Source organism: Anomaloglossus baeobatrachus, chromosome 3 (genome assembly GCF_048569485.1).
Source record: "Anomaloglossus baeobatrachus isolate aAnoBae1 chromosome 3, aAnoBae1.hap1, whole genome shotgun sequence".
NCBI lineage: Eukaryota > Metazoa > Chordata > Amphibia > Anura > Aromobatidae > Anomaloglossus > Anomaloglossus baeobatrachus.
The window spans coordinates 215,919,609-215,935,545 of NC_134355.1; the positions used below are offsets into that span (position 1 = coordinate 215,919,609).

At 45.1% G+C, this 15,937-nt stretch overlaps 1 protein-coding gene across 7 annotated transcripts in view; it reads left to right on the top strand.

Moving 5' to 3' along the window:
- The window catches only part of AFDN (afadin, adherens junction formation factor), a 1,370,646-nt gene that overhangs the window by 1,082,417 nt on the left and 272,292 nt on the right, over positions 1–15,937 (top strand). The gene's annotated exons all lie outside the window — the stretch shown is intronic.

Consider the following 15,937-nt stretch of genomic DNA (forward strand, 5'->3'; position numbering starts at 1 on the left):
GCAGGACAATTATACTTACTGAGTTTCCACGCAGCTTTCACACTGCTTCAGAGTTCGCTCAATAAATGTCATGCATATTAACTGCTTCCCCTGCCAAACTCTGTGACAGCCTTTGTGATCGGTTGCAGTAAGTCTGCTGGTGTCTGTAATTAGTTTTCTTCACACTAGCTGTCTGGGTCCCTGGAGTGGAGTGTAAATATAAATAAATAATTGGTAAATGGGGTGGGGTCCCCCTGTATTTTGATACCCATGGCAAATAAAGCAGACAGCTGGAGGCTGCAGCCCCCAGCTGTGTGTATTATCTTGGTTGTGTATCGAAATACAAGTGACCTAATGCGGTTTTTCTTTCATTAATTAAATAATACCCAGCCAAAACAAAGCAGATAGCAGGGGGCTGGTAATCTCAGGATAGGGAGGCCTGTGGTTATTGGGTTCTCCCCAGCCTAAAAATAGCAGCAGTGGAAGCCATCGGGGTAATATAAGAGGTTACTGACAGCTGTGAAATGTCGAAAAATCACAGCTGCAACAAAGCTTTGGATTAGTAATGGGTAGGGTGAAAGCGCCCATCACTAATATATAAGTATAAGTGAACAGAAATAAACACAAACAAAAATGTTTTGTTTTACAAAAAAACCTTTTTTTTCAATTTAATAATGCCCCCCTTCACCGCAGGTGTGACATAATCCACAGACACAATGTCCCATGGCTATCCCTGCTCTGCTACATCTGAGGTGGCAGTTCGCGGTCATATTAGAATACACGACTAGGTATGGTCGGAACTGGACTGTAAAGGTCTGGATCCGTGCAATTTCAAAGTTTCCCGGGTGCCGGGCCCAGGATTCCAGCTGTTTGATCTGGATACGGCACTCGAGAAGTTAAAAAAAAAAATTAAAATAAAATAAGAATGGAGCGAGCGCTTCATACTTACCGAGGCTCAGTCACACCTGTACTGCTTTCCCCACCCACCGGCCAGCCTGGCCTCTGTGATGGGTTGCAGTCAGATGTGCCCCTAGCCTGTGTGATCGCATCTGACTGCAATCAGTCATCGCTCATTCTCTGTGGAGCGCACAGCGAGCTGTCATGCTGTATGGCCGCTCGCTGTGACAGACCTGTAGCAGAGTTGGAATCGTCGTGAGACCTGCAGCGGTGTGTTAGGGTTAATAAATTGGTGAAAGGGTGTTTTTTGTATTTTATTCCAAATAAAGGATTTTTTCGGTTTCTGTGTTTATTTACTTTCACTTACAGATTAGTAATGGGGTGTCATAGATGCTGCCATTACTAATCCAACACTTAGTGGCTGCTGTGGGCTGCCATTAACTCCTTATTACTCCGATTGCCACCGCACCAGGGTAATCGGGAAGAGCGGGATAAAGCTCTGGGATTGTCACATCTAATGGATGTGACAATTCCAGGCAGCTGGAGGCTGATATTATTAGGTTGGACTACCTCAGCCTGAGAATACCAGCCTCAGCTGTATATGGCTTTATATTGGCTGGGTATCCAAACTGGAGGGACTGCACATAGGTTTGTTAATTATTTATTTAAATAATTAAAAAAAAAAAGCCACATGTGGTTCCTCTTAGGCCAGAGTCTCGCATCGCATCACGCGGCACAGTCGCACTCTCCTGACAGGAGTGGGGTGGCTGCATGTTTTTCTATGCAGCTGTACGTTCGTGTCCGAAGAGTGTGTGGCCGTGCTGGTATCAAAATATGGGGCACCCTATGCTGATAGTTTTATTTATTCATTTATTTTTACACCACAATACTGACCCTCAGACAGTTGACTGCTTTCCCCGCCCACCGGTCGTCCTGGTGCCTGTGATTGGTTGCAGTCATCTGACACTCAGAGTGGGGGCTCGTCTAACTGCAACCAATTACATGTGCCGCTGGATGGGGAAAGCAGTGAATATTCAATGAGGGTTAATTGTCGGCTTCGGAAGTGAAAGTGTAACCTGGAAGCAGCTTGTTGCTGTGACAGATCTTCGTTGAGTACACCGCGTGCGCTCCTATCCCCCTATCCCTTTTACCAACATTTTTAATCTTCGGATTCTGGTTCCCATAAACTTATATGGGTACCAGATTCCGGAACGGAACCGTTTTTTTTGTTTGTTTTTTTTTTAAAATTTAGCAGAGACCCGCCAGTCCTGGTTTTCTGCGAGTCCGCCCAGCTCTATACGCGACCAAATACTGCGGAGTCAGACACACACTGACAGAGCTGCACCTGTGAGCAGATATGTCAGTGAGTTCACCTGAGGTCACAGCTGGCGTTTCTGACAATTTCTCCAGCCACGACTCATCTACAGAGTTGACAACAAAGACACATTTGCCTCCTCACCTTTCCAGCACCATCTCCATCTTTTCCCTTTTTTATGGATCAATGAGCTATGTTGACAGTCTCAGTAAATTGATACCTGTTAGATCATTCCCTAGTGGATAGTAACATTGTTCACATTCAATTAACTATCATGTATGTTCTTGCTAATTGGGTGTACATTTATGTATGAGGACACTATATATATATATATATATATATCTTTTAAACACCTGTCATTTTTTTTTTTTAAACATAAATTTTTATTGCATTTTTCAGAATTATTACAATATGTCTAACATTTCAACAAGAATAAATTCACCTTACCAATTTACCCACCCTTGTCTTAACCCACCCTCTTTTAGTCCCACTTACCCCCCCCCAACATTTTTAATACGCTGAACACCAGGTATAAGTCGCAAAAGAACACACAGCTCCTCTATATTCTGATTCCCGTTTGAAGCCCTATTTCTCTGAAACCCTCGTCTCGCCCTACTGTTGTGTCTCTACTGCGTGTGTATTTTCAGCTTTCCCAATGTGCCTTGCAAGTCTCCCAGTAGATACCATTCCGTATTAGTGAAAGGAGATACCACTTTCCGTATTTCTGCAACTCCATACTGTTGTACTATAAATCTATTCCAGTTTTTAAAAAAGTTTCCCGTTAGTTCGTCCTTATTTCTTTCGGCTTCCAACTGTTCAATATTGAGCAGCTTTTTAATCTGATTGACCACCTCCTCCTCTGATGGAACAGATTCCTCGAGCCATCTGCGTAGTAGGGCCTTTTTCCCTATCATACCAATATTATGAAAGAGTCTTGGAATCGTGGTCCCCCGTGTATCTCCTCCTCCTTCCTTTTCTTTAGTCCTGTGGTGGAAAATCCATAACAATGGGTCTAGTTCCATTTTCCACTTCCCATACTTTTTCTATAAGTGTCTTCATTTTTCCCCAAAATTTCTGACTTTGTGGGCACTGCCAAATCCCGTGGTATAAGTCCGTTTTCGGCTGTTTACATTTGGGGCAATGTTCTATTTTATTCATAGTCTGCTTGGTGGGGATGTTAAAACCATAAATTGCTCTGTGCATTAATCTAAACTGTGTGTCCCTCCAGCCCTCATTAATCACCTCCTTCCTCATCCTCATCCATCCCTGCTGTGTCTTTTCCCCTGCCTCTGTATCTTTTAGTTGTCGTGCCCATGCTCCCCAGACCTGGTCCGAGTGCAGTGGTACCAGTGCTGTTCTCAGATCTTTGTACAGGGAGGAGATAGTAATCTCCTGTTTATCCTTCATTATAAATTGGTCCATTTCATTCATTACCTGTTCTTTTCTAACATCCCTCAATAGTCCCATTATTCCCTTTTCCACCTGTTTGTATTGTATGATTTGGAATGGGGAAAGCCCGTACCTGTTCACCATCTCCTCAAGGGTCAACCACCTATGTTCCGATTCATGGAGCAGATCCTTCACCCCACTGATCCCCTTATTTCTCCATTCTAGAAATAGTTTGTTTTCCCTCCCTGCTGGGAATTCCGGAAAATTCCAGATATTTAGGTATTTGGAGATTCGCCAGGACAGGTTAAACTTTTTCCTCACTGCTTTCCACGCCATTATCGTATCCCTACATACCAGGGAGTGCTTAATTTTCCTCGGAATATTGGCCAATGACGTGTGTAATATTGCCCCCAAGTCCCATGGTCTACAGTACTCACTTTCCAATTTTATGTTAGAATAGCTATTTGTCTTCCTCAGCCAGTCTATTACATGTCTCATCAAGCATGCAAGGTTGTAGCCTCTCACATTTGGCATCTTGATTCCTCCCTTTTCCAGTGGTAGCATTCGTTTTTCCACCCTAATTCTTGGTCTTTTTCTCTTCCATAGGAAGCTTGTAAATGCTTTATTCAGTCTGTTTACATCTGCATGCTTTAATAATATAGGGATAGTCTGCATTGGGTATAGCAGCTTCGAGAAACTCATCATTTTTAAGAGGTGGTTTCTACCTAGCAGGGATAGCGGCAGCCCCTCCCACATCTTTAGCTCTCGTTCTATTTTCTGTATCACCGGTTTGAAGTTTAATTCATAAATGGAGGCAGGCTGGCGTCCCATCTGGATCCCCAGGTATTTAAGGTGGGTTTTTGCTATCGGTATCCCACATATGTTATCCCCTATTCCATAGGTTTTCAGGGATGACATGGTTCGCTCATTCAGAAACAGTATTTCACATTTTGTCTTGTTCAATTTAAAACCTGCCATAGACCCAAATCTCTCTATCTGTTGTATTGTTTTTAAAAGGTAATTCTGAGGTCTATTCATGAATAATATGATATCGTCCGCGAATAGAGCTGAATGTACTTTTTCCGTTCCAATGTTAATGCCCTCAAAGCAGTCTCCTCCATTGATCAGTTTTGATAATGGCTCAATGGCTAGATTGAACAAGAGAGGAGACAGCGGGCACCCCTGTCTCGTCCCTTTGGTCAAAGAGAAGGGTCGTGACAAAAATCCGGGTGTCGCCACTCTTGCCTGAGGGTTTACATATAGTATACCTATAAATGTTCTGAATGCTCCCCTGAAGCCCATATTATCTAGGACTGTTTCCAGCCATGGCCACTGCAGATTATCAAACGCTTTTTCAGCATCCAACGTGATCATGGCTGGAAATTCCCCTCCTTGTAGATCCCTGTGTCTGATGGCGTCCATTACTATCATGGCCTTTCTTACGTTTGTCACGGCTGCTCTCCCCTTTACAAACCCCGATTGGGCGGGAGAAATTAGCCTTGGTAATACCTCTGCTAATCGAATGGCCATCAATTTGGCCACTAGTTTAAGGTCTTGGTTGATTAGTGAGATTGGTCTATAATTCGTTGGATTGTCCAAATTTTTGTCTCCTTTGGGTAAAAGTTTTATATATGCAGTGTTAAGGTGGCTAGACATTCCCGTACCCCCTAACATTTTATTAAACATACGTGTCAGCGTTGGTGATATTTCCTCCTTTAGTACTTTATAGAATTCCCCATTGAACCCGTCAGGCCCCGGTGCTTTATGTATACTCAGTTCTCCTATTGTTGTTTGCACTTCCTCTATTGTGATGTCCGCGTTCAGTCTAGTCAGTTCGTCTTCGGTTATTTGTGTAAGTCCTAATGTCTTTAGCCACTCCCTCCCTCCTTCTCTATTTTCATCCCCTTTACTATATAGTTTGGCATAGTATTCCCCCAAGATCTGGTTGATCTCCTGTGGATTCGTCGATTTGGTCCCATCCTGTCTTGTCATACTAGCTATTAACGTCAATGGTCGTCTTCCCTTTGCCAGGTTAGCCAGCAGTTTACCTGCCTTATTGCCAAATCGGTGCAAGTCAACCTCCTGCTGAGACCTTACTAGTTCTTCTCGTTTTCCTACCCACATGTCAAACTCTTGTTTTGCTTCCTTCCACTCTTCTTTTGCTTTTTGGGATTTGTTTTCTAGGTACCTTGTGTATTTCTCTCTCAAACTAGTGCTTGCCTCCTGGTAATGTTTTTGCGTCTGTTTGCTGATTTTGGCTGCATGCCCCATCAGTCTCCCCCTTAATACTACTTTCTGTTTCCCAGAATAGCATTGCCTCTTCCTCGTGCCCGCTGTTAGTGCCGCAATATTCCTCCCACCACTCCTTTAATGTTTTAATAAAATCTTTATCTTTGAGTAAGAATGATGAAAATCTCCATATATAATCCGAGCCCCTCTGTATTCTGTCATTTAAGTCTAAGGTCACCGGGCTGTGGTCGAATATAACCATGTTCTCTATGTCTACATCCTTGGCCCTGTGCCAGAGTCTTTGGTCTACTAACATAAAGTCAATCCTTGACCATGCTTCGTGTGGGTGTGAGTAGTGTGTAAATTCACGTTCATATGGGTGTTGCGTTCTCCAACTGTCCTGCAGATTTGTGTCTTCCAGTAATTTGGCCATCAAACCCTTTGTATTCCTACTCTGCCTACCTTGTTCCTTGCCATACCTCCTATCCTCTTTCGAAACTACTGCATTAAAATCTCCCCCCACTATCTTATTTGGGTCTACATCCACTCCCAATTTGTTGGTGATAAAGTCAAAGAAGGCTTTTTGTTTGGTATTAGGGGCGTATATATTGTGTATACTAAACTCTCCCTGCGGGCTAGTTAATTTGATATGTATGTACCTCCCACCATCATCACTGTCTTGGAACACTATTTCATGAGTAAAGTGTTTGTTTATTAAGATCATTACCCCTGCCTTCCTTCCCTGGGATCCTGACCCGACTACCGCCCCCACCCATAATTTTTGCATACGAAAAAAATCCCCTTTTTGCAGGTGGGTCTCCTGCAGTAGTGCGATATCTACCTTCAGTCTTTTAAGGTGTCGTAATATCATCATGCGCTTATGTGGAGACTTCAAACCTTTTACGTTCCAAGTGACTAATTTAACCATTATCCCAACATCTCGGGACATTTATGTCGCTATATGTTCTAACTTGTGTGTGTCTTGGCGCCTTTCCCTGGTCTTTTCCCTGCCTTAACTCCGCTGCGTACTGACAACTATGTATTGCCTGGGCGCAACCTTGTGTCCTCTTCTTGGCATTAACTATAAACCTGTTGGCTACCCCCCCAACTGCCCTCAGTTTTCTTTCAGTGTTCTTATAGCGTTGCTTTCCCTGAACCCAACTATTCAACCTAAATTTATGGTCAACTAACAACCCCTCAACTGTCTCCCCCTTTATAATCAATCGTCTCGTCACTTCCATTTTTTCTGTGATGCTCCTGGCTCCGCAATCCCCTCTCAGCCCCCTAATTAACATTTACATATGGCCTGTCCCCCATTGTTCTGTTATCTAACACACCAGAGCAAGGCCTTCCTGGTCAATAGCCGTGCCAGCATACAATACCCCCTCCCTCATTGCCCATACCTATTATTATTTTTTACCTCTGGTCTCAATTTCACTTCACCTCCCATCAGCATAAGTGACCTGGCTACCAGAAGAGCGATTTATCAGTAGATACTAAAAAGAGAGAACCCCGGTCCCCCATAGATGTTAGGGTCCCCTACAGCCCCGATGGGGCAGGGCACCTTGGTCCATATAGATTGAAGAGGCGAGGGGAACTGAAGAGAAAAGAAAGGAAAAGCCTACAAGAGGGGGGAAAAAAAAGGAAGAGGAAGTAAAAAGTGGAAAAGGAAGTGGAAGAGGAAGTAGGAAGAGGAAGTAGAAAGTGGAAAAGGAAGTGGAAGAGGAAGTGGAAAAGGAAGAGGAAGTAGGAAGTTGAAAAGGAAGTGGAAGAGGAAGTGGAAAAGGAAGAGGAAGTAGGAAGTTGAAAAGGAAGTGGAAGAGGAAGTGGAAAAGGAAATAGTAAGTGGAAGAGGAAGTAGAAAGTGGAAAAGGAAGTGGAAGAGGAAGTAGGAAGTGGAAAAGGAAGAGGAAGTAGGAAGTGGAAAAGGAAGTGGAAGTAGGAAGTGAAAGAGGAAGAGGAAATAGGAAGTGGAAGAGGAAATTAAAGAGGAAGTATCAAGTGGAAAAGGAAGTAAAAGAGGAAGTAGAAGTGGAAAAGGAAGTAAGAAGTGAAAGAGGAAGTGGGACAGGAGGTGAAAGTAGGAAGAGGAAGTGGAAGTAAGTAGGAAGAGGAAGTGGAAGTAGGAGGTGGAAGAGGAAGTAGGAAGTGGAAGTAGGAATTAGAAGAGGAAGTGGAAAAAGAAGTAGGAAGAGTTAGATGGGATGGTAAAGGAAGTGCAAGTGAAGTGGAAGAGGCAGTATTAGGTGGAAGAGGAAGTAGGAAGCGAAAGAGGTAGTGAAAGGGGAAGCAGGAAGCGGAAGGGGAGGCGGAAGAGGAAGTAGGAAGCGGAAGCAGAAAGTAAAGATGCAATAATAAACAGTAGATGTTATTCATCCCCTGCATTCCGTCAGTCCCCTCTCTCTTGGGCCCCTCAGTTCAGTTCAAAAATATCAATTCTTCTCCCTGCATCCTCTCTCATGGCGCTCCCCTCTTCTGGCCTCCAGGCCAACGCGACGGCGACCTCCTTGCTTTTGGACTTCCTGCATGTATCTCCTTCACCTCCATCCAGTCGTTCCGGCCCGATGCCCGGCTCTCCTCCTCTCTTCCTTGCCGAGTATGTTGCCTCTCCAGGAAGTCCTCCGTCTGGTTTCTGTTCTCCATCTTCTCCATCCATCTCTCCGCCTCACTCAAGTCTTTCATCGCAAAAAGGGATCCATCACGTCTTGTTACTCTCAGTATTGCAGGATACAGCAGTTGGAATTTTATGCCTTTACGATACAGCGCGGTACAAATCTTACTAAAGGCTTTCCTTTTGCGTGTAACCTCCGCCGAGTAGTCACCGAAGATCAGCACCTTATGCCCTTGTTGAGACAGTGGGGTCCTCCTTCCTCTAAACGCTCACAGTATCTCTTCTTTGTCTTTGTATTCCAAGTATTTTATTATCACTTGGCGCGGCCTGGCTGGTCCCGTCACTCCCGTGCTGTCTTCCTTTCCATTTGTTCCTCCTCTGCCTGGACGCTCTCTTACAGGGCCTACTCTGTGCGCTCTTTCCACCCTGCATTTGTGCGTTAGACCTAGCGCCTTGGGGAGCTCTGCTTCACATATGTTGTCCAATTGCCGCATGCTTATAGATTCCGGCAAACCCACCAGCCTTAAATTGCTTCTTCTGGAGCAGTTTTCCAGATCCTCTAGTTTGTCTCTCATGGCCTGGGATCCCTCCACCATCTCCTGCAGCTGCCCCTTTAATGCTGCCACCTCGTCCTCTGTGTCAGAGATTCTTTGCTCCATCTCTGACATCCTGGCTCCCTGCTGTGCGATCTGTTCCTTTAAGGGTGCTAGCACTGCCCCCACTATAGCCTCTAGAGAGTCTTTGATCTTGTCTGCCAGGTGCACTGTCACTGCTCCAGCCAGACGGTCATAATCAATTTGCAGGCCTGGGAACTGCTCGTGCTGCTGGGCTGTCTGCTGCTGGGCTGTCTGCTGCTGGGCTGTCTGCTGCTGGGCTGTCTGCTGCTGGGCTGTCTGCTGCTGGGCTGTCTGCTGCTGGGCTGTCTGCTGCTGGGCTGTCTGCTTCTGGTGCTGCTGGGCTGTCTGCTGCTGGTGCTGCTGGGCTGTCTGCTGCTGGTGCTGCTGGGCTGTCTGCTGCTGGTGCTGCTGGGCTGTCTGCTGCTGGTGCTGCTGGGCTTTCTGCTGCTGGTGCTGCTGGGCTGTCTGCTGCTGGTGCTGCTGGGCTTTCTGCTGCTGGTGCTGCTGGGCTGTCTGCTGCTGGTGCTGCTGGGCTGTCTGCTGCTGGAGTTGCTGGGCTGTCTGCTGCTCGTGCTGCTCGGCTGCCTGCTGTTCGTGCTGCTCGACTGCCTGTTGCACGTGTTGCCGAGCTCTTTGCTGCTCCCCCTCCTCCTCCTCCATCCGTCCCCGCTCACCTCCCTGCACACCGCCGCGGCCCGCGGCCGCCATTTTGCGCTCCATGTGCACTGCTTTCTCTGCAGCACCCTGCTCCAGCTGTCTGCCACCGCTCCGGAGGAGGTACCGCTCCATGCACGGTCACCTCCCGCTCCTCGCCTCCCCTTCTCCGCCTCCTCCCCCGGCCGTGGGGCTCCTGTAGTCGGTGTGTGGGGCTGAGGAACGTGCGGAGCTCTGTCTCCCGCGTCCTCACATCACAGCGCCGGAACCGGAAGTCAACACCTGTCATTTTACATTTTCCTTGTTTTGTTCAGGCGTGCTCTCCATATAGATGGCTCTTTTGTTAACCTACTATGCATGCGTGGTCTCTTTAAACGGTATTCCCTCACATATCTTTATTGCGCATGCGTTGGACTTAAAGATGGCAATCAGCCTATTTTTGACTCTCCGTGCATGCACGGACTTTCCAAGATGGCAGCACCCATCTTGCAGTACCATGGCTGCCACAATACAAACCGCTTCATGTATACAACTGGTCCGGACCAACCACCACCACCTACTCAGGTGAACTCTCTTTATTTCTAATTATTAGGCTTATATATGTCTCTTACCACTAGCATTAGCACACACTTGCCCTGAAGAAGCCGCTGTAGAGGCGATACGCGTGGGTCCTGCCCACGGAATCCTTTTGATTCCCCGCCCCCCTTTTGCCTTTTGCCCCCTCCACCCCCCTTTTGCCCTGGGTCATTTTATCACGAAAGGTGCCTGTCTTATGGACTCTTTTTGGTATGTTGTGACCATTGCACTTTGTTTCCTGGCCAGGAATTGTAGGATCTTATTGAGTCCATTGCTCACTATACAGGGTTCCTTCCTTTCATTCACTGATCTGGGCTTAGCACGTGTGCTTGTGTTCCTGTGATGATTCCTTGCTGTGTTCTTATGGATGTTATACAGTGCTGGCCAAAAGTATTGGCACCCCTGCAATTCTGTCAGATAATACTCAGTTTCTTCTTGAAAATTATTGCAATCACAAATTCTTTGGTATTATTATCTTCATTTATTTTGCTTGCAATAAAAAAACACAAAAGAGGGAGGGAGACCCAGCTTTCTCACACTGGGCCCTACATTATGCTGCAAAATTTGTTGGTAGTCTTCAGACTTCATAATGCCATGCACACGGTCAAGCAGTCCAGTGCCACAAGCAGCAAAGCAGCGGCAAAACATCAGGGAACCTCTGCCATGTTTGACTGTAGGGACCGTGTTCTTTTCTTTGAATGCCTTTTTTTATTCCTGTAAACTCTATGTTGATGGCTTTTCCCAAAAAGCTCTACTTTTGTCTCATCTGACCAGAAAAAATTCTTCCAAAACGTCTTAGGCTTTTTTAGGTAAGTTTTGGCAAACTCCAGCCTGTTTTTTTCATGTCTCGGGGTATCTTCCTGGGTATCCTACCATATAGTCCCTTTTCATTCAGACACCGACGGATAGTACGGGTTGACACTGTTGTACCCTCGGACTGCAGGGCAGCTTGAACTGTTTGGATGTTAGTCGAGGTTCTTTATCCACCATCCGCACAATCTTGCTTTGAAATCTCTCGGCAATTTTTCTTTTCCTTCCACATCTAGGGAGGTTAGCCACAGTGCCATGGGCTTTAACCCCTTAACGACCGCGGGCAGTAAAATTACGTCCTAGCGGTCATAACGTTACTGCCCGCGGTCTGCCGGCGGCAGCATGCCGTGAACGGCGCACATCTCAGCTGATTTTCACAGCTGAGATGTGCGCCTGCTAGGCACGAGCAGAATCGTTATCTGCTCGTGCCGTTTAACCCCTGTAATGGTGCTGTCAATATGTGACAGCGCCATTATAATCGCGATCGCGGTAAACTTTTACTTACCGCCCACTACCGGAAGTCACGTGACGTGATCACGTGACTTTGGGTGGTTGCCATGGTAGCACAGGGTCATGTGATGACTCCTGTGCTAGAGATGAATCACTTTCACTCTGCCCGCAGCCCAGTGAATAAGGAAGTGATCATATCTGCTGTTTACAGCTGTGTAGCTGTGATCAGCAGATAGTGCAGAGCGATCGGATTGCTGATCGCTATAGCCCCCTAGGGGGACTAGTAAAATAAAAAAAAAAGTTAAAACATTTTTTTAAAAAAAAACAAAAAACCTAAATGTTCAAATCATCCCCCATTCGCCTCATTGAAAATTAAAGGGTTAAAAAAATACACATATTTGGTATTGCCGCGTTCAGAAACGCCCGATCTATCAAAATAAAAAATCAGTTAATCTGATCAGTAAACTACGAAGTGGCAAAAAAAATTCCAAACGCCAAAATTACGTTTTTTTGTCGCCATAACTTTCGCGCAAAATGCAATAACAGCTGATCAAAACGTAGCATCTGCACAAAAATGGTACCGTTAAAAACGTCAGCTCGAGTCGAAAAAAAATAAGCCGTCACTGAGCCTTAGATCCCAAAAAATGAGAACGCTATGGGTCACGGAATATGGCGTAAAACGTGCTCCACTTTTTTTGGACAAACTTCCGATTTTTTTTAACCCCTTACATAAAAGTAAAACCTATACATGTTTGGTGTCTACGAACTCGCACTGACCTGAGGCATCACACTTACACATCAGTTTTACCATATAGTGAACACAGTGAATAAAATATCTCAAAAACAATAGTGCTGTCGCACTTTTTTTTTCAATTTTTCTGCATTTGGAATTTTTTTGCCGTTTTCCAGTACATGCATATGTGAATCATTGATGTGTATTGTTTATCATGGGAGGCACATGTGCCTGACTGTGCTATTATTGTATCTTACATGCTAGTTATAATTGTGGGTTATTCTTGTTTTTTTTTTTTTTTGATAATCTTATAACCTTGTTGTGTATTATTCTCATTATTGTGAGTTGGTTGGGGAGTCTCATACCGTGCCACTGAGTGTTTTGTTTTTTTAAATGTTTTTAATGTATTTTGCTACAGTAAAAGATTGCCTTATATTACAATGCTACTTGGTTGTGCTCCACATTTTGTGCAGTTTTTTTTTTTTTTTCCTTGTTCTCATCCAGTTATCACTGCACGGGTGAGCATCTGGTTTAAACAAATATTATATTAATATTTTGGCAGTGCACCCCTTGTGTTTTTTTGTTGACAAAGCCAGGGCCGGCTCCAATTTTTTGTGGGCTCTGGGCGAAAGAGTCTAAGTGGGCCCCATCCACACATAGACATGCAGAAATACATACACATACAGGCATACGTACACATATATATTTAAAGAGAAATTCACAAAACACATATAAATAGACATAAATCTAGACACAGTCATATACACTAACATCGATACACATCATACATGCACACACAGACACATTATTTTTATTTTTTTATATATTTATATATATATTTCTAATATTGGGAAGTCGGCAACAGCCTCATTCACCTCCCCGCTTGTCTCCATCAAGCTCCTCCTAGATTGGTGGAAGTCACTAGCAGACATGGACGCTCATAAAGCTCACTAAGACTGCTGTATATATCACAAGAGAGGCTGGGGACATACACATTACTGGGGGGCATATATATTACTGAGGAAAGGAGTATACAGCAATGGGGGGCATACAGCTCCAGAGGGGGGCAGTGGCTCTGAGGTGGGGGGTGACATGCAGCTCTGGGGGTATACAGCTCTGGGGTAGGGGGGACATACAGCTCTGGGGGGTATACAGCACTGGGGTGGGGGATACATACAGCTTTGAGGGGGTATACAGCACCGGGGTGGAGGGGACATACAACTCTGGGGGTATAGTAGTATGCAGCCCCCATATTCCTCCATATACTGTTATAAAGCCCCCATAGTCCTCCATATAGTATTAGTTAGCCCCCATGTAGCATTTTGCAGCCCCCATATTGCACTATGCAGTCCTCATATGGCACTATGTAGGCCACATATGGCATTATGTAGCCCACATATGGCACTATGCAGCCCCCATATGTCACTATGCAACCCCCATATAGCACAATGCAGACCCATATAGCATTAGGCACCCTCATAGTATACAGCCCCCATATAGCACAGTGCAGACTCAGATAGAATTAGCCTCCACTCAAAAATATTATGTATTGCAAAGTGTGCACAGTACCAACATTCCAAGCTGTACTATTGAAAAAATGAGATTTTTGGCAAAAAATTGCAATTTTTCGAGCCACCCCGCCAACGTCACGGCAAATCTCCTGGGGCAGTCCTAACACTAAAATATTTTTATTTAAAGTGTGCCATGTGGCCTCACATATGCAAAATTAGGACTGCACAGCACGTACCTTGTGCTTTTCAGTCACCGTCTCCATGACTGATTCATGGTTGTGGGCGGGACAGGCCCGAGCACATGCTGCTTAGAATAAATAGCCAGTGGACGGGGTTGGATGGCAAGTGTGAACAGCCACCAACCGCCAAAAATCAGGACAGATGGAAAAATAAACATGAGGTGCACTGCAAGATGAGAACCAACTGGGACCCTATATAACAAGAAAAAACAGCATAAAAACAACCTCCACTCAAAAATATTATGTATTGCAAAGTGTGCACAGTACCAACATTCCAAGCTGTACTATTGAAAAAATGAGATTTTTGGCAAAAAATTGCAATTTTTCGAGCCACCCCGCCAACGTCACGGCAAATCTCCTGGGGCAGTCCTAACACTAAAATATTTTTATTTAAAGTGTGCCATGTGGCCTCACATATGCAAAATTAGGACTGCACAGCACGTACCTTGTGCTTTTCAGTCACCGTCTTCATGACTGATTCATGGTTGTGGGCGGGACAGGCCCGAGCACATGCTGCTTAGAATAAATAGCCAGTGGACGGGGTTGGATGGCAAGTGTGAACAGCCACCAACCGCCAAAAATCAGGACAGATGGAAAAATAAACATGAGGTGCACTGCAAGATGAGAACCAACTGGGACCCTATATAACAAGAAAAAACAGCATAAAAACAACCTCCACTCAAAAATATTATGTATTGCAAAGTGTGCACAGTACCAACATTCCAAGCTGTACTATTGAAAAAATGAGATTTTTGGCAAAAAATTGCAATTTTTCGAGCCACCCCGCCAACGTCACGGCAAATCTCCTGGGGCAGTCCTAACACTAAAATATTTTTATTTAAAGTGTGCCATGTGGCCTCACATATGCAAAATTAGGACTGCACAGCACGTACCTTGTGCTTTTCAGTCACCGTCTCCATGACTGATTCATGGTTGTGGGCGGGACAGGCCCGAGCACATGCTGCTTAGAATAAATAGCCAGTGGACGGGGTTGGATGGCAAGTGTGAACAGCCACCAACCGCCAAAAATCAGGACAGATGGAAAAATAAACATGAGGTGCACTGCAAGATGAGAACCAACTGGGACCCTATATAACAAGAAAAAACCGCATAAAAACAACCTCCACTCAAAAATATTATGTATTGCAAAGTGTGCACAGTACCAACATTCCAAGCTGTACTATTGAAAAAATGAGATTTTTGGCAAAAAATTGCAATTTTTCGAGCCACCCCGCCAACGTCACGGCAAATCTCCTGGGGCAGTCCTAACACTAAAATATTTTTATTTAAAGTGTGCCATGTGGCCTCACATATGCAAAATTAGGACTGCACAGCACGTACCTTGTGCTTTTCAGTCACCGTCTCCATGACTGATTCATGGTTGTGGGCGGGACAGGCCCGAGCACATGCTGCTTAGAATAAATAGCCAGTGGACGGGGTTGGATGGCAAGTGTGAACAGCCACCAACCGCCAAAAATCAGGACAGATGGAAAAATAAACATGAGGTGCACTGCAAGATGAGAACCAACTGGGACCCTATATAACAAGAAAAAACAGCATAAAAACAACCTCCACTCAAAAATATTATGTATTGCAAAGTGTGCACAGTACCAACATTCCAAGCTGTACTATTGAAAAAATGAGATTTTTGGCAAAAAATTGCAATTTTTCGAGCCACCCCGCCAACGTCACGGCAAATCTCCTGGGGCAGTCCTAACACTAAAATATTTTTATTTAAAGTGTGCCATGTGGCCTCACATATGCAAAATTAGGACTGCACAGCACGTACCTTGTGCTTTTCAGTCACCGTCTCCATGACTGATTCATGGTTGTGGGCGGGACAGGCCCGAGCACATGCTGCTTAGAATAAATAGCCAGTGGACGGGGTTGGATGGCAAGTGTGAACAGCCACCAACCGCCAAAAATC